This window comes from Delphinus delphis, chromosome 11 (assembly GCF_949987515.2).
Source record: "Delphinus delphis chromosome 11, mDelDel1.2, whole genome shotgun sequence".
NCBI classification, from domain to species: domain Eukaryota; kingdom Metazoa; phylum Chordata; class Mammalia; order Artiodactyla; family Delphinidae; genus Delphinus; species Delphinus delphis.
The window spans coordinates 95,645,627-95,668,581 of NC_082693.1; the positions used below are offsets into that span (position 1 = coordinate 95,645,627).

The window sequence follows — 22,955 nt, forward strand, 5'->3', positions numbered from 1 at the left end:
CCCGCCTTCTCGCCACCTGCCCGGCCTCCAGAGGGAACTTGAGACGCCCCCACGTGCCAGACGCTGGTGCTGGGCGGGCACCCGGTCCCCCGGGCGGGCGCCCACCCACCCTCCTGCCTCACCCCGCCGCGTCCGCGCTGCCCGCTTACCCTGGCGGCCGGAGGGCCGGCATCGGTCCCGCAGGAGAGCCCGGGCAGCGGGGCCGGGCTCCGGAGCGCAGGGCGCGGGCGCGGGCAGGGCGCGCGGGGGCGCGGGCCGCGCGCTCCGGGCCGTGCGCCCCGCGGCCGCCGCGTCCTCGCCTCCAGCGCGGGCCCCGCGCGCCCCGGCCGGCCCGGGGGCAGGCCCTGCGCAGCGCCGCGCCGGGTGGGGGCGGGCCTCGCGGGCCCTGGAGAGGCGCCCGGGCGGCGCGGGTTCCCGGCGGGCGCGGGCGGCGCCGCTGCGGTGGCCCCGCTGCTGAGTGGTGGGACGCGATTTACTGGCTGCAATTCCCGGCGCCCCTCGATGGCACTTAAGAGAGACCGGGAGGGAGCCGGGGAGAGCGCGCGGAGGGCGGGCGGGCGGAGGAGGGGCGGCAGGAGGCGTGCGCGCCGGCGGGGGAGGGGCGCGGGCGGGGGCGGGCGGGAGGTGGGGAGAGGCCCGGATGGAGGCGGCGGGCGGCCGCGGCGCGCCCGGCGGGGGGGGGGTGGGGGGGCCCTTGCCTGCAGCCCCAGCCCACCCGCGCCCAGTTCCCCACAAGGACTGGCGCCGCTGGTGGGGTTGCGCCAGCCCCCAACTCAACCGGCCCACCTCACCCCAACCTCCCCATTCACAAATCCCCCACCGTCCAACCGGCCCAGCCCTTCACATCCCCCCCAACTTCTAAGCAGCCGGCTCCACCTCCGCGCCCCCTGCCCATCACCACCACCACTGGAGGTCAGAAACTCTTGGCCCACGGGCCCGATCCAGCCAAAGCCGTGCTTGCTTTGACCTCATAGTAATTTTTATTTTGAATTAAAATTAATTCCCATCATTTAAAAATCGGTAGTTTTCACAGACAAATCTCCATTTCCAGCTTAGTTCGGAAAAGAGGAGGCTCAGGCGGAAGCCTCTCCCCTTGCATCGCTGCTTGGCAGCAGCCTTACCACAGCACTGGCCTGCAGCTCGCCCCAGTCCCCACCAGGCCTGCCTGCCTCGCCCTGGAGGCCTGTGCCTTGTCACACTGGCACCTGGCCTTTCACACACCGGCCCCTTCCCGTGCCTTTGCAAGTCCCTTTCCATAGGATACCCACCCCCACCCCTTGAGGCCCTCTCCTGGGAAGCCTCTGCCACCTCCACACCCACAACCGGTGGCCACCCAGCCCCTCCCTGCTCTCACAGCCCCCCAGGAGGTGGTGGCGCCTGCCCTGTCCTGCCTGATTCCTTGCTGGCTGGCACTGTGGCCTCTGCGGCTGCGCCCTCACCACGGCGCTGCTGCTCTCTGGCTGGATTCTCCTTCGCATCCTGGCTCTGGGCCTGGCCCACAGTAGGCACTCAGTAAGTGCTGGCTGAGCGGTAACCAAAGAGGAACAGCCGGACTGGGATTCCACAAGGCGGCCTGGGCCATGGCGGGCACAGGGCACGAGTCCCTGCAGCTGATGTTCATTTTAAAAGCCCCAAATGTTCATTCCGGGCAGCTCTTGCCAACCAAGGAAACTAATGATTTCCACGCTTCATTTTTCTCCACCTTAATCCCACTGCCAAGGTTTCAGGGCCTCTGCTGCTGCTGCCCTCAGACTGGCATCAAATCCCTCCCTGAAGGTGCAGTCCACCTGGGGAGTGTCCAGGAGGCTCAGGGAGGGCATAACTGTGCCTCCCTCACCCTTGTGAGGTCACAGCAGGCTTCAGGGCCACAGATCTGAGGTCAGAAGCTGGCCAGTGCCCATGGGGGGAACAGAGTAGCCCAGAGAGCCCTCCTGGGCTGGTGCAGCTGTGATGACTCCCCTGGGCAAGTGTCTCTGGTACCCCTTCATCCTACTGCTTCCTGAGCAGAAGACAAGTGGGCGCCAGGCAACAGCCACCCCTCTCCAGCTACCAGGTACACCACAGAGTTTTCTAAAAAGCTGTGTCACAAATCCAGCCAGATACCAGGATCCCATCTTACAGAGAAGAAACAAGTTCAGAGAGGGTGACCTTGCTAAGGTCACAGACTGTAGGGCACTAAGCCAGGAGCCTCTGTGGCCCTCCAGAGTGTCCCTGCCCCATAGCAAAGTGAGACCCCCTCAGGGCTGTATCCAAAGCTAAGTCTACGAGGCGGGGCTGGTCTGTAATGGAGGTGCAGGCACCTCGATCCCAGCGCTGGTTCTGGGCCGGCCTCCCTCGCAGAGCCTTGCACACCTGAGCCAACGCCTCAGAACCCTGTCCCCATCTCCTCAACCACCCCCTGGCCACGGTGGCCCAACCAGGTGCCCTTTCAGTGCGGGGCCAGGAAGCAGGCCTGGCTCAACAGCCAGCAACCCTGAACAAGTCAAAAACACCTTCCTGGGCTTTGGTGTGCCCATCCGCAACATGGGGGAACAACCCAGCCTCTATGGGCTTTCGGGGGCACAAACACGACAGCAGATAAGGAGGAGGGAGAGTCAGGAGGTTAAGTGCTTAGGTTCTGAGGTGAGCTGCTCTGAGTTCGCAGTCAAATGCTCTACCCCTGATCTATACCCCCTGAGCTGGTCTGAGTTTGAATCCTGACTTCCCAACCTCTCAGCTGTGACTCACCCACTTGGGGCCTCAGTTTCCTTCTCTGTAAAAAGTGTAGGAGCAGATCGTAAGACGATCAACTGACTTCAGAGACTGTAATGAGGCTGATGTGGGACCGTGCGTGTAGAACCACTCAGCACAGCCTGGCGGTCATAAGGTTCAAGGCTTATGACCTTGACCAGCAATAGTGAAAAGTATGGGCCCTGGAGGGTTCACATCCTAGCTCTACTGAACCAGCTGTGTGGGCTTAGGCAAGTTACACAAACTTGCTGGGCCTCAGTTTCCTTGTCTTTAAAATAGGAATATTAACGACAGTTCCCACACCATCTGGTGGTGCTGTAGATTAAATTAGACAACTCAGGTCCGATGTTTAGAACAGCGCCTGGCACCAGGAACACGTAGACAGCATTAGCTCACTGCTCGTTACTCTCAAGATTAGTAAGGGCAGCCAGTCCCAAGCTCAAGGACCCAGGACAGTCCCTTGACCACAGGCCGGGGAGCCCCAAGGCTGCCCAGCCTAGAGGCCTTGGTAGCAGTGACAGGCAGTGGGGAGGGAGGACTAGCTGAGTCCCTCAGGGTCCAGGATTGTCCTGGAGGCAGTCCTGTCCAGAGAGAGGCCCACCTGGACAGAGGAGCGAGGGACCCTTACAGAGGCCTTTCCTGACCCCCTAACTTCAGTACTTCCCGATTGTCCCATCTTTTACTGTCTCTGTAGTAACGATCAGTATTTTAAATCATCTTTATTCTCCTGTGGATGGTCTGTCTGTCTTTGCCCTCCCTCCATATAAGCTCTGTGAGGACAGAAATTTTTGTCTGTCTTGATCCTTGTCATATCTGAGTCAGAGCCAAGCACATAGTAGGTGCTCAACAAACATTTGCCACTAGAAAATCAGATGATAACATTTAGCCAGACGGGTGGGATGGCAGAGCTCCCCTTCCCAGAAGACAACCCAGTCCAGCTGCTGCCCCTTTGTTAGCTCAGTCCCCCACAGCGGGGGTCGGGGGGCCAGAGTCCTAGCCACTCTGCAGCCAGGAAGCATGTCACTGTCACTGCAGTGCAACTGGGCCTCTTGGGTGAGGGAGGGACCCAGGCAACTTTCTGGCTCACAACTCATTTCAGAGCTGCCTGGTGACACAGACGGGCCCACAGGCTCAGGAAGGCCCCGTTCCAGCAGATGCAGCCTGGGACTCCTGCCCTAGAGCCCGGCAGGGCTTCTCCACCCCCGGAACTGGAGGGGTTTCCAGGCTGAGTCCCAGGATGTCATTTGGGGGCTGGGCTACCACCCCCTCCCCAGCCACAGTCCCCTCACGTGTGCATGGCACTCCCCCGTTACAGTTTACAAAGTGCGTTCACAGACATTATCACATCGGCTCCTAAACGCCCCCTAAAAACCACAATAAATCTCTCGCTCTGGCTCCCAAGCCCACCGGCTGCTGCGTAATCAGCAATCAGCAAGCAGAGGGGCCTCAGGGCCCAGAGCCTGCCAAAGCCGACACCAGCAGGGGCAGAGGGGGTTCCACGTGGGCGGGTAGCAGGTGGTGGGTGGCAGGCCCAGCTGGGGCGCTGCGGGAGCGAGGAGCAAGCCCGAGGCCCAATCCTGCAAAGAAGAAAAACGCTGTCTGGGAGAGCAGCCAGCAGGGCTGGAGGGGAGAGGTCTGGGAACCAGACTGAGGGGTGGGGCAAAAGTTAGGGATGGGGACAGGAGGGTTCCTTAGCGCTTAGGAGCTTCAAGGGGCAGGTGGGCCCATGGCGAGGCACCAGGGGCCCAGGGACAGGCAGCCTCATCTGGCTTTTCACCTGCTTCTGTCCACCCCCGAGATAACAGCCCCGACCAGTTAGTCCCCCAGTGTGCCAGGCCTTCGTGCTTGCTGTCCTCTGCCTGAATGCCTTTACTGCCTTTTTGACATCCTAACCCTCCTTGAAGGACAGTTCAGAACTCTCCCACCTGTAGATCCCTCCCTAGCTTCCGGAGGCTGCACCTCAGGCCTCAGCTGTGCCTGGGACCCCTCTCCTTGAACTGTCAGGCCCCTTTCCCTCTTTGTACCTTGTGCCCCTGAGGGCAGCAGCTTTGCAGTGGTCCAGAGCCAACCTCCCTCCCCACCCCCACTTCCCCCCGATACACACTGAGTCACAAGCAATGGCATGAGGCTGGGGGCTGCTGGCTGGCCAAACACCCCAGACCAGATGGTTGTAGAGGGAGGTGAGACCCCCACATGACAGGCCCAGCCAGCACTGCTCCTGTGTTTTCAGCCCAGCGCCCAGCTCCAGGCAGCCACCGAAAAAGAACTCTCCAACATCTGAGCCAAGTCAGCCAGCAGCCGTGGTTGGGTTTTGTTTTTTTTACCATTTGCCTTGATTCTCAAAGTTATAGGAGCTCAGCTTACAAACTGTGGAAGGTTCAGGAAAGTTTAAATAAGCAGGGAGAGGGAGGGCCTGGCCCGAGGGGCCTGTGGCTGCCCTGGCAGGCGTCCCTCCCGCAGACAAGCCTGTGTCTTGCCCCTGCTGCCTGCCTGTCAGGCGGGTGCCCGGGCAGGCTACGGGCTTGACCTCTGGGATGCAGAGGCAGTAGATCTGTCGCAGCTGAGATTGTGGCTGTGTTGCAGAGGGCGTGGAACAGGTGGCAGCTTCTCTGCGGTCACCTCTGAAAGGATTGGCGTTTTCCTTTCTCCTTGATATGAAAACCAGCTGCTGGGCCCGGGCCCCGGTGGGCGGAGACACCGTAGTTCCTGTGAAGTGTTCATCTGCGGTGTCTCAAGTGGGTCAAGGCAGTGGATGTGAGGGAGCTGGAGGCGGAAGGTGACGCCGGAGTCCCTCTCTGAGCCCTGGGAGACGGCAGCTGGGGCTGGGAGTGCGGAGCTCAGGGAAGCCCAGGGCCTGGCTCCTCAGCCTGGTGTCCCAACTCCTTTTCCCTGATGAGGGATTTGTATCCAGAAATATAAAGACCTCTTACAACCCAACAATAAAAGGACAGGAATTCCCTGTCGGTCCAGTGGTCTGGACTCGGCACTTTCACTCACGTGGTCTGGGTTCAGTCCCTGGCTGGGGAGCTAAGATCCTGCGAGCCGCGTGGCGCAGCCAAAAAACAAACAAACAAAACAAACAAAAAACAATAAAAGGACAAATAACCCAATTTTGAAATGGGCAAGGAATATGAACAGACATTCTCTAAAGAAGATGTGTAAATGGCCAAGAAGCACATGAAAAGATGCCCGACGTCATCAGTCATTAGCCAAAACCACAATGAGATACCATTTCTCACTCACTGGAATGGCTGCAGTCAAAAGACAGGCAATAACAAGTGTTGCTGAGAGGATGTGGAGAAACTGGGACCCTCATACACAGCTGGTAGGAATGTAAAATGGTGCAGCCACTGTGCAAAACAGTCTAGCCACTTGTCGAAAGGTTAAACAAAGAGTTACTATACAGGGACTTCCCTGGCGGTCCAGTGGTTAAAATTCTGCAGTTCCACTGCAGGGGCCACGGGTTCGATCCCTGGTCGGGGAACTAAGATCCCACATGCCGTGCAACACAGCCAGAAAGTTTAAAAAAAAAAAAAATAGAGTAACTATATAACCCAGCAATTCCACCTCTAGGTATCCACTCAAGAGAAATGAAAACACACATCCATACAACAATTTGTACGAATGTTTGTAGCAGCGTTATTCACAATAGGTCCCAAATGGAAAAAACCCATCTGACGAATGGATGAATAAAATGTGGAAATGTGGTCTATCCATTCAATGGAATATTATTTGGCCATGAAGAGGAATGACGTACTGATTCATGATACAACATGAATGAATCTTAAAAAAAAAAATTATGCTAAGTGAAAGAAGCCAGACAAGAAAGGTCACATATTGTCTGATTCCATAATGTCCAGAATTGGCAAATCCATAGGGACAGAAAGTAGACTAGTGGTTACTCAGCCCTGGGAGCAGGGAGAAATGAGGAGGGATTACTAATGGGTACAGAGTTTCTTTGGGGGATGATGAAGGTGTTCTAGAATTAGATAGTGGTAATGGTTGCACAACTCTATAAATATGCTAAAAACTAGTGAATTATACACTTAAAAAAATATATATATTTATTTTTGGCGGCGTTGGGTCTTCGCTGCGGTGCGCGGGCTTCTCGTTGCGGTGGCTTCTCTTGTTGTGGAGCACGGGGTCTAGGCGCGCGGGCTTCAGTAGCTGTGGCTCGAAGGCTCTAGGGCACAGGCTCAGTAGTTGGGGCTCATGGGCTTAGTTGCTCTGCGGTATGTGGGATCTTCCCGGACCAGGGCTCGAACCCGTGTCTCCTGCATTGGCAGGCATATTCTTAACCACTGTGCCACCAGGGAAGCCCGAATTACACACTTTAAAAGGATGAATTTTATGGTATGTGAGTTATATCGCAATAAAGTTTTTTTTAAAAAAAGGATAAATATCTCAATGAAGCTAATTTTTCAATGAGAAAATGTCCCATACTTCAGTCTACCCCACAGGCCCCCAGGAGTTGGCCCTGCCACCTGCCCAGGCTTGGCCCCTGCTGCTCCCAACTTTGGACAAAGGTGGGGTACCAGGTAGTGGAGGCCTCGCTATGTGCACAGCACCCTGCTTCCTCTCATGAGTCCCACCGGTGTCTGCCTCAGTCCTTTTGCTCCAGCTCGTCCTTCTTCCTGAAACACTCTCCCCCTCACCACCTCCTGCTCGTCCTCTGGATCTCAGCTCAGATGTCTGGTCCTTAGAAAGGCCTTACCTGTTCCCAGACCCCGTGACCTCTCTACTCTCACACAGTTCCCAACCTTCGATGCAAGCATGGTGCAAGCACGGAGTACACGCACAATAAACCGTAGCCAAACGAGTGAAGCAGGAACAAGAAGTTCAGTCTGAGGCTGAACGTGTTGGGAAGCACGGGCTGCAGAGGGGAGCAGGCAGGCCGAGGAGGGCCTGTGCGGAGTGGGCTCTCCTCAGGGCAATGGGACACCATGAGAATGAGGAGGGTGGCATGCCAGACTCAGGTTCAAGAAAGATCTCTTTGGCTGTTCTGCAGGGGATGGAGTAGCAGTACAAGGCTGGAGGCATAAGGCCAGGGGGAGGCCATGGCCTTAGTCCAAGCCTGGAGGAGCAGGGCCCAGCCTGCGGCTGTACAGGCACAGAGGAGGGATACACGGGGAAGAATCCGGGAGCCAAAATCAAAGTGACTTGGAGACGGCACCAATGGAGGGGAGACGGGGTCCAGGATGACGCCAGGTACTGGTGGTGCAGAGGGCCAGGTGTGGATAGGGACATTTCCAAGTTAGGTGCGCTGCAGTAGGACCACATCTGGTGTGAGGTTATCTGAAGTGGCCAATTGTGGGACCTCAGCAAGTGGTACCCCCACCCCACTTACCAGATCTACACAGTCACCCCCGATCCCATATCCATCCCCCTTGACCCCTCATCTTCCTGGGTCAGGTCTCAGCATCCCTACTGATCAAGGCCACAGCCTCCTCACTGGTCTACCTTCTCAAAACAATTTGCCTTTTCTCATTCGTCCTCCGTGGTGCCGCCAGCACAGGGTGGGCCATCCCCCAGCTCAGAAACCTTCAATGGCTTCCCACTGCCCTCAGAACAAAGGTCAGATGATCCATCAGGGCCTATGAGACCCTCCGTGGTCAGCCCACCTGGCTTTGCAGAATCCCCTCACCCCCATGCACCCTGAGCCTTTGGGTATGCAGTGCTTCCACACTAAACGCTCTCTCTCCCTCTGTGTCGGGTCTAAAGACCACCTCCTCGGGACCCCCCCATCCCTGCCTCCCTGAGTCTTGGCAGCACGGAGCCCTCAATTCTGTCAGTCTTTCCTGGAACCCAAACCAGTGACATGACCTGACCAAAGATTTTTAGTGATGGAGACTTCGCTTGAAATGACTTAGAAATGTTCAACAATGAGATCACATGTAGTCACAAACTTGTTGAGTGACCTTAAACTGGAAAGAAGTAAGACTATCCTTTGGTCGTATTCTGCCCCGTGAAGTTGCTTCAGGCCTGGACATGAGATGTCAGTCCACGGGAGCAGAGATTTGTCTGCTGAGTTCATGGACACAGGCCCAGTGTCTGGGACAGCACCCGGGTAGTTGGGGTGCTGAGGTGGGGCTGGATGGGTGGGAGGAAGGGTGGTGGGTGGGTGGGTAAGTGGATGGATGAGTAGACGGGTAGGAAGGATGTGTGGAGAGGATTCATATGGGCCATGGACCACTTTAAGCCCAGCCCCCAGTCCAGAGCACAGAGAGGGTGACCCTTCCCGGGGCTGGGCTGGGATCCGTGTAGCCCCCATGGGCACAGAAAGCCCCAGCTTTCTAATCCACCAGGGGCTGCCAAGCTGGAGATCCCGCTTGGCCATGGCATCTGCTTGTTTGGGGCTCAGCCGCCCCCCACCCTTCACAGCATCCCTGGCCTCCCTTAGGGTCTCTGCTGAGCCTCTGGGCTCAGCCAGCCTTCCCAGCAGTTTGACCAGAACTCTCTGGAGCCATCCTTGACACCTCTGCTTGCTCATGCGCTCCCTGTCTCTCTCTCTCTCTCTCTCTCTCTCTCTCTCTCTCTCCCACATCCAATCCATCAGCAAATCCTGTTAGATTATTTTCAGCAGCCTCCTATCCGTCTCCCTGGTGCTGCCCTTGCCCCTCCCCCAGTTTCTTCTCCACTCAGCAGCCAGAGGGATCCTTTTAAATGGTGAGTCCAGGAGGCCTCACCATCTGGCCCCCATTTCCTCTCTGAGCTCATCTGCTACTGCCTCCCCCTCCCTCACTCCCCTCCAGCCATGCGGGCCTCCTTGCTATTCCTTGACCGTGTGAGGCACGCTCCCTGCTCCCCGCTCCCTGCTCCAGGCCATTGCCCTGGCTGATCCCTCGGGCTGGAATACTCTTCCCCCAGAGAGCCATCTGACTCAGCCCCTCACCTCCTTGCCGTCTTTGCTCAAATGTCATTTTCTCAATTAGACCTTCCTTGGACACCTTATTTATTAATGAAAAAAAAAAATAAACCATCCACCCCTTGTTTCCCTTCCCTGTTTTATTTTTCTTCTTAGCACTTATCACTCTGGACCACAATATATTTTACTTCCTTATTATGTTTTTTGTCTGTGTTCCTCCATCAGGAAGTGATCTCCATGAGGGCAGGGGTCTTGTCCACTGCCCTGTACCCAATACTGAGCATGGGGTCTGCATGGCACAAATGAGGTGCTCAACAAACACGTGCAGAATGAAGGAAGGAATGAGTGAACCTCTCCAGGGTCCAGGCTTTCTCCTCCCTGAGCTGGCCTGCCCTAGGCTCAACGCCCATGCAGGTCCTCCCAGCCCCATCACTGCCTTTATCCCCTGGCCACTGGCAGCTCTGGCCCACCATGAGGCTACTTTGAAGAGTCCCAAAGCCCCTCCCCTGCCTGAGGGCTGCCCACACCCTCTCAGAGGCTGCTGGGATGGGTGCAGGTACCGGTGGCTCCCAGAGCTGAGTTCAAGGGAAGATGATCCAGGGCTGGCCCACACCCCACTTGGTTCAGAACCACTTACGGTTTATGCAGCACCTTCCCCAGCGGGCCCAGGTGGACCCCAGCAGCTGGGACTCCCCTGAATACCACCCCCCGCCACCACCTTACATTCTCCTGTTCTTCCCCCTTTAATCCTCGCCTGACCGGGTAGACAGAGTGGATGGGGTCACTGAAACTGGAGCTCAGAGAGGTCACGTGAGCTGCCCAGGGACCCCAGCAAGGTCCCGGGCTTCCCTGGTGCTGGGCCGGATGCGACTGGATAGAGGGTGCTGGCTCCTCCCTTGCCACCCCTGCTGCACTGGGGACAGTGAGCTGGGTGGTGGGGCCCATGCACGATGAGCTGACAGGATCTCCGGTGAAATCAGCTTGGGGACTGAGGCCAACAAATCGATGAGCAGTGACAGCTCGACTCAAACGTTTCACACAGACTTCACGCCGTTGCGGTTGCAGAGACGTGGCGGAGACGTGGCTCTGGAGACCGGCGAGGGGAGCTTGTTGGCCACGGAGGCCAAGCGTGTGTGTGCACATGTATGTGCACTGCAGGCACATGTGTGTGCGTGTGCCACAGGGTACAGGACCCATGAGCACACAGATCACCATGGGTCCCGAAGACTACATCCCCTCGCCCCAGTGACTCCAAGGGGTGGCCTGGCGATGGGGAAGGGCACCCAGGAGGGAGAGAAGGGGGCATCTGGACTACCCGGCAAAGGGCATAACAGGACAGAGTCCTAACCAACGCACAGCCCGACGCAGGTGCAAAACCCCTCAGCTGCTTATCCTCCGCATTTCAGGCCTAAGCTCTCTAAGCCTCAATTATACCATCTGCCAACTGGGTCTAACAATTCCCACGTTGAAGGTTAGTCAGGATTAAACACGACGAAGTAGGCATTCAATACACGATAACTATGTAGGTTACTGGTAGCTTTATTAGATCTCACATTTGCACAGGAGAACAGGCTGCCCATTTGTGCTGGAAGCTGTCGCCAAGCCCCCTGCTTCTGCCTTGCAGCGAGCAGGACACCAGACACAAGGCCCTACCCTCAAGAGACTCACAGATACTAATAATGACGTGCACGAACGTGTATGTCCCAGCCGGCGGACTGTCGGAGGCGGTGTGGTTTGCTGCTCTACAAGCACAACCTCATTTAATCCCCTGGAGAACCCTGTGAGTTGGGGGCAGCTGCTGTCATCCTACAGAGGAAAAACCAGAGAAGTGAAGTGGCTTGTCCCTGGTCACCCAACGGGCGAGGGGCAGAGCCAAGATTTGAGTCAAGGACCTTCCTACCACGCACAGGCAGGACACGAACCTGCGTGACCTGAGACATCGACTGCTCACATCAAGGCGGCACCTGGGGCCGTGGGAACACTGGGGAAGGAGGATGTGAAGAGGGGTGGCTCAGGAAGAGACGGACAGGGAACTCCACTGCACAGGGACTTAAAGGCATGACGGCTTGGACAGGAGAAGGGGAAGGGTAGGCCAGGCAGGGAAGGCAGCCTGGGCAAAGGCCCAGAATGGTGACAGGGCAGCCCAACCCAGGCCTCCTCCCTTCTGCCTGGCTCCACCCGCCCGGCTGATGCGGCTCTCAAGGGCCTACTCACAACCTCTTGCCTCTGCCCATGCTGTTCGCTGTTTGCATGCTGTGTCCCTTATTTTTCTCCCTTCCAAGCTCGGCGGGGGCAGGATTTGAAACAAGCCTGTGGATCCCTGGCTACACTGCCCTGCTTCACAGAAAGGGTGAGACTTAAGCCAAGAGAGATCCAGGGTAGAGAGGAGTCTGCCAGGAAGAGCATAGTGAGCAGAGGGAACAGAATGTGCAAAAACACGAGGGCAGAGTCAGGACTGGGCCTGGATCTGTCCTCCTGCAAAGCCCAGAGTCCCCACCACCACCCACCAAACTCCAGGGCTGCAAAGCCAATGCTCCTTCCACTGCCCTGCCCGGGGGACGCAGGATGCAGGGGACGCTCACCCCCGGGGATAGAACCCCAGCTCCAATGTTGTTCAGCCCAGATGCTGCTTCTCCCTGAGCCTTGGCTTTCTCTCCTGTGACATGAGATGGTAGGTCCACCTCAAGAATTATTTGAGCAAAGGTAAGGAAAGTCTCTAGCACAGAGTAGGTGCTCTATAAATACCAACTGCCTGGAGCACCGTGACAGGGCCCATTGGAGTGAGATTTCCCCAGCTCTCTGGGTCCTGGCATTGAGCCATTTCCTAACCAGGGAGCCAGGAAGCTCTGGAGGGCAGGGAGGCTCTGGGCTAAGCCTGGGTGGGGCTGCGATTTACAGCAGTGAGGTTATTACGAAGATGAGATGTGAGCCCTGCCTCCTGGAGGCCAGTGTCAGTGGTGGCAAGAGGCCTGTGTCTGCCCTCAAAGCTGTGCTTTTCAAAAAGTCATCGTGCGGGGGGACTTCCCTGGCAGTCCAGTGGTTAGGACTCCACGCTTCCACTGCAGGGGGCCCAGGTTCCATCCCTGTCCGGGGAACTAAGCTGCGCGGTGCAGTGAAAAAGAAAAAAAAAAGCAAGAAGTCACTGTGGGGCCTCCCCGTTACTCAAGGTACCCCACGGCCCAGCTGACACATGAGACCAGGAGGCAGCTGTCTGGAACCCCTAGCCTGACCTACCCCCGCAGCTCCCCGTGTGAGGGAGGCAGCGGGGCCTGCGGGGCTGCTCCACAGGCACAGGGCTGTTGGAGGTGGCCCCTTTGCCACTCTACCCTCTAAGCTTGGCTGTTATAGGGGAAGCTTGGGGGCCCCAGGAGGGGACAGTGGCACTTACTGGGCATCTTTTGTGAGCTCCTTGACTCCTAATGCCTCTGACAGCTAGGTATTAATATCCGCATTTCACAGATAAGGAAACTGAAGCTTGGAGAGGTCAAAGAAACTTGGACTGCTCAATCCAACACGACTTTAATCTCCCCTCCCTCCACTTGCAGAGGTTGTTGAAACTCCTGCAAAGCGTCCATCTTGGGCATACCTGGAAGAAAGTTCTTGGTGTAGGCTGAAATTAGCCCCGTGAAACTCCCGCTTCAGGCCCCAGCACCAGCTCTCAGCTGTACATGGCCTAGGCCCTCTGTCCCTAAAGCAGCCTCAGAGAATGAACCCAGCAGGACCTCCCCATTTAACCTGTGTGTCTCCCCTGGGTAACTGCTCCTCTCCGAGCCTGTCTCCCGGCCTGTCAAATGGGGATAACAACAGCCCCTGTTTGAGGGGTGGTTTGGGAGGCTCCAGGGAGTCAATAAACCTGGAATATTCCAGGAGCTTCCAGAGTCTTCAGAGAAGTTCCAGCCAAGGGGAGAGGCTTAGAGGGTTTCCAGAGGACTGACTCACCTCCCCCAAAGGAGGAAGTGGCCTTGATCACGGCAGCCCTGCGGTGGGGGCATGGGACTCAGTCTCAGAGCCTGGCATGAGCAGGTTCATCACACCTGTGCGATGGACCTGTGCGATCCTGGCTCCCCGAGACCTGGCCCACCCAAAGGTGGCTCAGTCTTGTGAAAGGGCAGCAGGGAGTGGGGACAGGTAGGTCTGGATTCAAGTCCCTTGTCTGCCACTTACCAGCTATGTGGTAACGTGGCTGCCAGTCACCTCTCTGCTCTGAGCCTTGGCTTCTCCAGCTTCGCGGGCCTGTCTCAGGGCTGTGGTGCTCAGCTAAGTGTGAGGCCAAAGTTGGGTGGCCCCTCAAGTGGAGAACCAGGCATGCTCCAGGGCTGGCCTCCGCTGGGGACAGCCAGGCTGCCCCTTTCATTGTCTTCCCTGCCTCGCTGCTCCCTGAGGGAGCGACTGGAGAAACACATCCAGAAGAAAGGCCCCATGTCTTTGCATATTCTGTTCCCCCTGCTCACCATGCTCTTCCTGGCATTCTCCTCTCTTCCCTGGATCCCTCCCTCCAGGTTTAAGTCTCACCCTCTCTGTGAGGCAGGACACGCAGCAGAAAAGGCACATAGTCAGGAGTCCACTGATGGGAAAACTGAGCTGCTGAAAAGAGAAGTGATGCATCCAGGATCACACCATTGGAGGGGAAGAGCCAGGATTCCAGCCCAGGCTCTGCTGCTCTGCCTAACGCCTCTCCAGGCAGCGCTTAAGCCCCTCCTCAGTCCATCTCCGCCAGCCACGCTGCCCACACTCATTCCCACCTCGGGGCCTTTCCCCACATGGTGACCCCAACCTGGAAAACTTGCCCTTCTCTCCAGCCACCTGACCCCTATTGACTTTAATACGAGGTTACCTGCCCACCAGGCCGGTCCTCAGCCCCTGGAGCACACTGCCTACCTGTCTGCCTGACCCTCCTCCCTGCCCAATTTCTATTCACCTCCCAGGTGGCCCTGAGTATGCCCCCTCCTTCAGGAAGCTCCCTCAGACCGGCTGGACCAATTCCTCCTCTGAGCTCATTCCCGGACACCACCCCATTCCACCTGCTTCGTGATTTCTGGCTTGGCGTCTGTCTCCCTCCTCAGACTAGGGCACCGTGGGTGGCACAGGAGGTCCTGTTCACATGTGTCACCTCAGCACCCAGCACAGAACCTGATACAGACCAGGTGTTTAGTATTTGCTGCCCCTTCATGGAATCCATCCATCTAGCTTTTCATTCCACAAATGTTTATTGAGCATCAGGGATACAGCAGTGAGAAGACAGGCGGGGCTCTGCCCTAGTGCGGGTTACGTTCTAGTAACAGACACATACATGTATAACATAAGGTCACGTGGGAATAGTTGCTGAGGAGCAACAGAGCAGGGAAAGAACAACCCAGTGGGGAGAGGATGGGGCGGGGAGGTAAGGGAAAGTCTCTCTGAGCAGGTGACATTTGATCGATGTAAATACCAGAAGGAAGTAGATACTGGGGAGAAGGAACAGCAAGTGCAAAGGTCCTGAGGTGGGAATACACATGGTATGATGGAGGTCAGTGGGCAAGATGGGGGGTGGCAGGAGCTGAGGGCAGAGAGGGAGCAAGCGGGGGCCCCAGGCAGGACTCTGCTTTGACCCTGAATGAACTGGGAGCCATTGCTGGGTTTTGGGCAGAGAAGTGCAGGATCTGGCCTAAGTTCCAGCAGGGTCACTCTGGCTGCTGCATAGAGAATGGATTCCAGGGGGCCGAGGGGGAAGCAGGAGAACCATGAGGAGGCTGCTGCACTCATACAGGTGGGCAGTTCAGGTGGAAAAGGGGTCAAACTGCTGGTATATTTTGAAAGTAGAACCAACAGTATTTGCTGATGGTGAATGGGGGGTAAGGGTGGGGTGGAGAGAAAGAGAGCTTGAGATTATGAAAAGAGAGGGAGACAGGAGTCAAAGATGATCCCAAGGTTTTTTGGCCGGAGGAACTGAGTGGAAAATGAAGGTGCCGTTACCTGAGGTGGGGAAGGTTGTGGAGGTGAATTTCAAGAGCTCGGTTTGTGATTGCTGAGGTGAAGCTGCCCCCTGGCCATCCAAATGGAGCTGTGGCAGGCAAAAGGCATCAGCTGGACAGGCCTGGAGTTTGGGAGAGAAGACCAGGCTGGGTGTGGGCACCTGCTGTATGAGTCCCCACGTCTTGCACGTCTTGGTCGTCAGTGAGTGCCTTGTGAGGGACACAAAGCTGGCCATAGCACAGCTCCTGACCTGTAGGTAAGGTGGACCAGGGCCCCGCGGGCCAACCATGGAGAGCCGCATCCTGAGGGGGGCACAATGGGCCCCGCCACCATTCCTCAGCTAACATGGCTGGAGGGTGGTCTGGGAAGGCCTCTTGGCCAAGGTGACATAAGAATCTTGGCAGACAGAGATGGGGCGGGCATTCTGAGAAGGCAGGGGCTCTGGCTTTAGGAATGAGGTGGGAAACAGGAGGGGGAAGGCCCAATGGAGCCAGTGGGGCTGGGGTTAAGTGGATGGTGCAGGAGCCCAACCCCTGGCTCCAATCCACGCCCTGGTACCTGAGGCAAGATACTTAACCCCTGAAGTCTCGTCTTTTCCTCTAAAATAGGAATGATAACCATATCCCCTGCATGGGTTGGTGTGAGGATCAAATGAATTAATCCATGTAAAGTACCCAGAATAAAGTGATGGCAGGTTCTCGAAAATGTGACCTACCCATTAGTACTGAGTCCAGAGAAGGCGGTGTGCTCCAGCTGGGAGAACGAGAGAGAAATGAGGGGAGAGAACAGTGCATGAGGCCCAAGTGTGACGTACCTGGGGCCCAGTTAAGGAGGGGAACTTTATTCCCTTTAGGCAGTGGGGAGCCATGGAATGTTCTGTGCAGAGAGAGGAGCGGTGCTCTATTTAGTCCTCGATTATCCTCTACCTGTGCTCAGCTTGACGCACCCACTCCCATCCCAGGCCCAACAGTCCCACCCAGCAACCCACCTGCTGGGCTCAGGGGCACGTCTCACGTAAGAGCTACCGCTGGGTGAGCTCTTAACTACATTAGTTCTCTCAACTGCCCCGGGTATGAGGTTTGTCCGATTATTATTATGGTTTGACGAATGAGGAAACCAAGGCACAGAGAACGTCACACAGGTCAATGTCGTCACGCAGATGGTGGCTGCCAGAGCCGGGACACGAACAAACCGAGGCAGTGGACTCAGCTTCAGAATCTCCCCCAGCCTCTCCCGGCTCTGAGACAGACCCCAGAGCCCTTTGAAGTGGCCGGGCATCGTGTGGAGCACCCAGCACTACGTTTCTCCCAGCAGGCAAGGTGGGGTCGTTATGCCCACTCCCAGGGGCAGAGGCTGCAAGGTGAAGGGCCCCACAGCTTGTCCACGGAGGAGCTAGTCCCTTAGACTCCACATGCCCGCACTAGGGACCTGGCAGGCACAACACCTGGAACCCAGAGCTTCCTCTAACCTGAGCCTGCATCAGGGGTGAGCTCCCTCAGCCTGCAGCTATTTCTGAGGTCCTCGCTCCCCTTTGGGAGGATGGGGAAGACAGTGGATCCGTCCTCCCAGGCTGCCCTGGGGCTCGTGTCACAGGCCCCTTCACTGTCTGTTCCCCTCCTTTATCCTTTCAAAGTGGTTTTTCATCCCAAGAACCGACCTGGCTCACCAGGTCCCGGCCCTGCCCTGCAGAGAGGAGACTGAAAATCAGGCTTAACTGCATCCTCTTAACAGTTTCACAGCCAGAAAAACCAGCAGAGGGAAATACAATGTTTGCAGACCGGGTCAGGTCCAAGGTCACTCCATAAAAATGGATTCCTAGAAAAACATAAACCAGCAATTTACCCAGTGAATTTTATTGGCTCAAAAAAAAAAAAAGCTATCCCATTTGAATAACGAAGGGAGAGAAACCATTCCCAGTTCCTCCTTTATTAGTGAATAAGGACACACAAAACTCAACAGAAATGGAATGTTCACAGGCAGCTTCAGGACTGATTTATTAGCCGCTTTCGTTTCATAAAACCCAGCATTTTCTATTAAAATCGGATGATGTCCAAAAGGTCTGTTTGCTTTAAGAAATTGTATTTAATACAGGTCAGGTCCTAGTTTTATTTTTTGTTTTTTTAAACAAAGCTCATATTCTCCTGACTCCATGCCTGTTACTACAGCCAGAGGGAAACTGATTTCAGAATCCATCTGATAATGTCGGATTTCTTTGTGGCATCCACTTCATCGCTCAGCAGCCAGCCATGATGTCATAAGCCCATCAGATTTCCGGTAGGGGGGAAACGCTGGGGAATTGGAAAGAATGGATGTTTCTTACCCGTCAGGAAGGGGAGGGAAGGGGCTGGGTGTGTTTGGGAGGCGGGGGACGACGGGAGGCAGGCTCAATGTTTGTGATATTAAATGTCAGGCAGAAACCTGAAAAATCCAGCCACCCAGATGTTTTCTAAATATCCAGATGTCTGGCACCGAGCAGACCGCACTCCTCCCGCCCCCTCCCGTCCCAAGAGGAGCTCGACATTTCGGCTTTGACCTCAGGTCTCCAGCGAGTGCGGGCTGCCAGGAGCTGTGCATCCTTGAGGCTGCCCACCCTCGGGTTGGGAATTTTTTCTAAATCTTTACACATGGATGACAGGAGTAACTACGTCCAGATTTTTAAAAGCTGTTGAAGCAGTGATTTGAAAAGTTCAGTCCCTGGAATTAGCTTCCACGGAATACACTATGCAAGCCAAAAAGGAGGGAAAAAAAAAATCCCTCAGCCAACACACACACAAACATATGTGACTCTCAAGCCATAGGAGTTAAAAACCCAAAACAAAACCAGCAAGTCTGAGAACCAAGGACTCGGAACTGACACTGAGAAGCGATGAGCCCTCCCACAGGAGCACGCTTCCCCCAAATCAGAAAAACACCAAACAGCTTTGTTCTTCCTGACAAAGCCCCTCGCTTCCAAGGAACAGACAGTTGCCAACAAAAGCACAGGGTAGAACTAATTTACACTCAGACTCGGGGCTTCGAGGAGTCATAAAGTACAGAAATGGAAATGGCTTTGCCTGGGAATCTGCCTCCCCACCACTGGCAACGGGGACCCCCGGGCCTGGGGGAGCCCCGCAGGCCACAGACGGAGCAGAGTCCTGGCTTCCAGTGGCCTGGCCACACGCCCACTGAGGCCACCTCCAAGGCCTGTAGCTAATTGCTCCTGAAAACGAGCCAAGAACGGCAGGCCCCTGGGGCCCAACCCTGCAGACTTCACAGGGAGCCAGGAGGAGAGGCAGCTGGGGAGGGGACCACCTCCAATTAGAGATGAGTGCTTGGATAAAGAGGAAAGGGGTGGCCAAGGGAAGGTGTCTGGCAGAGGGCAGGAGGAGGTGAGTGGGGGCTCAGGGCTGGAGGTGGGGGGCTCAGTGGCATCATCTCCTAGAACAACCCCTGTGCTTTTCAGATGCAGAAATTGAGGGCCCGAGAGTGGCTGAGTGGCCCACCCAAGGTCACCAGGCTAATTAGAGAGACAGCCAGTACTGGGGAACAGAAAACACAGGCGTGGCATTGCATGCCTCTTCCCTGAACGTTATCTAATTTAATCCTCACAACACCCTGTGAGGGAAGGATTATCATTAACCTCAGTTACCAGAGGAGCCAATGGAGGCGCAGAGAGGTTAAGTAATTTGCCCAAGGTCACACAGCTCGTCATTAGCAGAACTTGGCGTGAACTGCTGAGTCGCTGCCCGACTCCAAATCCAGTGCTCTTTCTGCTGGGTCGGGGGGGAGGCAGTTAAGGTTTAACTGGGAGCAGTGAATCTGATTTAAATACATCTTTTTTTTTAATTTGGTTTTTTTTTTTGCGGTACGCGGGCCTCTCACTGCTGTGGCCTCTCCCGTTGCGGAGCACAGGCTCCGGATGCGCAGGCTCAGCGGCCATGGCTCACGGGCCCAGCGGCTCCGCGGCATGTGGGATGTTCCCGGACCGGGGCACGAACCCGCGTCCCCTGCATCGGCAGGCGGACTCTCAACCACTGCGCCACCAGGGAAGCCCCTAACTACATCTTTAAAATGCTGGTGATCCCCATAGAACAAAAGGGAGTAAATCATTGCAAATTATTATTTTTTTAATTTTTTAACATCTTTATTGTAGTATAATTGCTTTACAATGGTGTGTTAGTTTCTGCTTTATAACATAGTGATCAGCTATACATATACACATATCTCCATATCTGCGAGTTAATTTTTTAAAGCAATTCCAGTCAGGAGGGCTGGCTGGGCGGCTGGGTGGGGAGCCCGTTTTTATTCCTTCGCTGCCAGGGCCTGAATAAAGCATGCAGACTCTCTAGCTGTGCGCGGAGGCCGCTCAGTCCCCTGAAGTGGGGAGGATGGGGGGGCACTAAAAGCTTTGTCAGGCGTCTGTGAGAGCATAATCTGCCACAGGAAAGCTGCCAGGCGCACAGGTCTGTCAGAGCCAGGGGAGGGAGGAATTCACTGAGCGTAGAAACGATGAGAAATGAAAATAAGAGTTGCCCCTCTACGCCTGATTCCTACTTTCCAGCCAGGAGTTTAAATGAACTGTAGATCACCTGGGCTGCTGTTTGTGGCCCAGAGGCCTGACTCCGGATCAGAGAGGCACTGCCCGGGGTCCTGTCTGTCCAAGATGTGGGGGGAGGAGGGGAGTTACTGTGGCCCTGTACCCTGGCCATCCTGGGGACCCTGCTGGCCACCACCTTCTCCCAGAGTGGCATTTGAAGGAAACCAAGCCTCCCAGAGCTGGGACAGAAAAACGAGGAGTAGGCTGATCTGAACTCAGAGAACAGCACAGTCACCTGTCCCCAGGCCTCCCCCCAGAAGGGTCTCTTCCCTTCCTGAGGGCCAGGCTCGGCGCTCCAGTGGGCCATCTGTGCCAAGCCTTTTCCTGCTCTCTTCCTCACCGGGCCTGCTGGTTTCTTTTACTTTGTATCTCTGAACAGCAAATGGGGTGTGGAGCCCAGGACTCAGGCCGGGGACGGGGAAAGAAAAATTTCTGCTGTCAGGATGCCTGACCTGGCTGAGCAGCTCCTGTTTTTCTGGGGAAATTCTACTCATCCTTTATTCGCTTGGCCTACCATCTACCCAGAAGGGATTCAGGTCCTGCCCTCATGCCTCTTACAGTTGATGGGAGGAGACAAACATCAACCCAATAATGACATAAGAATGTCCACGGAGGGAGTGGTTCCCAGGCTATGACAGCCTGGCATAGGGAAAGTGTCAGGTCAGGGAGGTCAGGAAAGGCTTCCTGGAGGAGGAAGAACTGATGATGAGGCATTAACCCTTCTGACTCACTGTCGCCTCTGCAGAGAAGCCTTTCCTCATGCCCACTCAAGGTTGCCTCCTGTCCCCATTCCTTTCCTGACTGTTGTTCACCAGCTATGTCCCTGCACTGGTCTGAAGCCTGTGAGGGCAGAGACAGGGTTTGTCTTGTTCACCACCGAGTTGCCTGTGCCTGGGACACAGTCGATGTTTGATGACTACTTGTTGATCAAAAACATAAATAACATGTGCAAAGGACCTGTGAGAAATCACAGAGACTAGGAGGGTGTGTGAAAGTAAAAACGGGGCCAAAAGGCACAGAGAGGTGGGGCCACCCCGAGAAGCACCCTCGACCTGTAGGTGTCCCTCCAGCCTCTGGGCCCCCTTCTGCCTTTCCCCTGTGGCAGAGACTGGGGTTGGGTGTCTTTCTTCTCCTACAGAAGAGTGTCACATAGCTACCCTGCCCCACTTGATCTGCGCCAGACACAGCTCCCCTGGGTCGAGGTAGGTGAGCACTAGATTCACCTGTCCCATACTCTCCCACCCCCACCCCCCCCACCCCACCCCGCCACCGCCTTCCCTCCTCCATTCATTCCCTTGCCTGATGCTGTGAGGCCACTGGGAGCCACAAAGGGGCAGGGGGAGGCAGATCCGGATGTCCCGATCCAGGGCCTCCTGACACCCCACCCCCAGGTTTCATCTGCGCTCCCCCCGCCCACCATCCTGGAGCCCTTCCTCCTCCCTGAGGCAGAAGTGGAAGGAGAGAAGGAGCAGGGCTCCGGGCTTGGACCAGACCGGGTTGGAGTCCCCTCAGCTGATGACCAGCGCGTGTCTGGACACCAAGCTGGCTCTACCCCTCACAGGTGAAATGGAGATGCCCCAGGCTTCAGCGGGGACAGAGCAGGTGCTGGGCGGACCTGCCTGAGAGGCTCGAAATCAACCTCTGGTTTTCCTCTAGGGCTCAGTTCAGTTACTGCCTCCCCAACTCCCTTTGCCACCTCAGCTGCAGAAGCTGAGGCTGGGGTTTGGGCTTCCCCCAGGGCGCCTCTGGCCCGGGGAAGCGGCTGAGGCCGGCGGCGGCGAGCGGGGTCCCAGCCCCAGCGCGGCGCCTCCGTCGGCACGCGGACCCTCCGTCCGCGCCGCGCGCTCCTGCAAACTTTCCGCGTCTGCCACCCGCCCGCGTGTACACCTGCTCGTGGTTCTGCGGCGCGGGTCCACACAGCCTCACCTGCCCCCGGGTCGCTGGAAGGTGCCTCAGTCATAGTCTGAGTCTCCAGGCTCACCCGCCGCGAGTTACGAGGACCGTCAACCCCAGCCTTCGGGATCAGTCTCCACTACCTCGGGATTTCGGGGGTGCCTCAGCCCGCTCACCTGCGCTCGTCTACACCGCCTCGGCAGCCCCCAGGTCACTGAACACGTCTCAGCTCAGAGGCCGCGTCCACACCGCCTCGGAGATGTCTCATCTCTGGGGCCGCGTCCACACTGCTCAAGCCTCACGAGACCCTTCAGAGCGCGGACCGGGACACAGACCCCGCGACAGCCACTCAGCGTGGGAGGTGGTGCCCCGATCTTCTCCGGGCGCCCCTCACGCCCGGAGACGCCCGCGGGGGGCTGCTTACCTTGCCCGCGGCCTCACGCTCCTGTCCAGGCGATACCGTCTCTTTCATACATTGGTGCAAGATTGTCGATGGTGAAAGAAAATGTTGTATATCCTCTGCCGGTCACTTGGCAGTTCCCCACCCTCCCCCCTTTCCTCTTTTTTCGGCCCTTAAGACAATACTGGGCCCCAGCGGCCGGCCGCCGGCCAGGGAACTCCGGGCAGGCGCGGCTGACCGCGGCGGGGCGGGCCTTAGGCGGGGAATGGGCGGGGAGTGGGCGGGGCCGGGAGGGGCGGGGCACGCGGGCTCCTGCCGCCCTCCCTGGGGAAGCCTTCGTCTGCGACTCGAGCTCCTGTTCCGGCTCCTGATTAGTCGGCCGGCCGGCGATGCTGGCTCCTGATTGGCTAAGGCAAAGAAGGGGTGCAGACAGTGGGGGTGTGGGGTTGCGGGATCCATTCTTTGCCTTTTCTTTTCCCCTGTGTCCGCCACTACTCTTTTGGGTCCTCCTGAGATCTATATCCTTTTCCTCACTGCTT

The 22,955-nt window shown here is 56.6% G+C and overlaps 1 long non-coding RNA gene across 1 annotated transcript; it reads right to left on the bottom strand.

Annotated features, from left to right (window-relative positions):
- Nucleotides 1-11,135: 11,135 nt before the first annotated feature.
- LOC132433359 (uncharacterized) lies at nucleotides 11,136-22,652 on the bottom strand. Its single transcript, XR_009521126.1, has 3 exons — nucleotides 22,441-22,652; nucleotides 15,548-15,668; nucleotides 11,136-11,401 (listed from the first exon to the last, which is right to left on the bottom strand). It is a non-coding gene; the product is annotated as an uncharacterized lncRNA (long non-coding RNA).
- Between the last annotated feature and the right edge of the window lie 303 nt (nucleotides 22,653-22,955).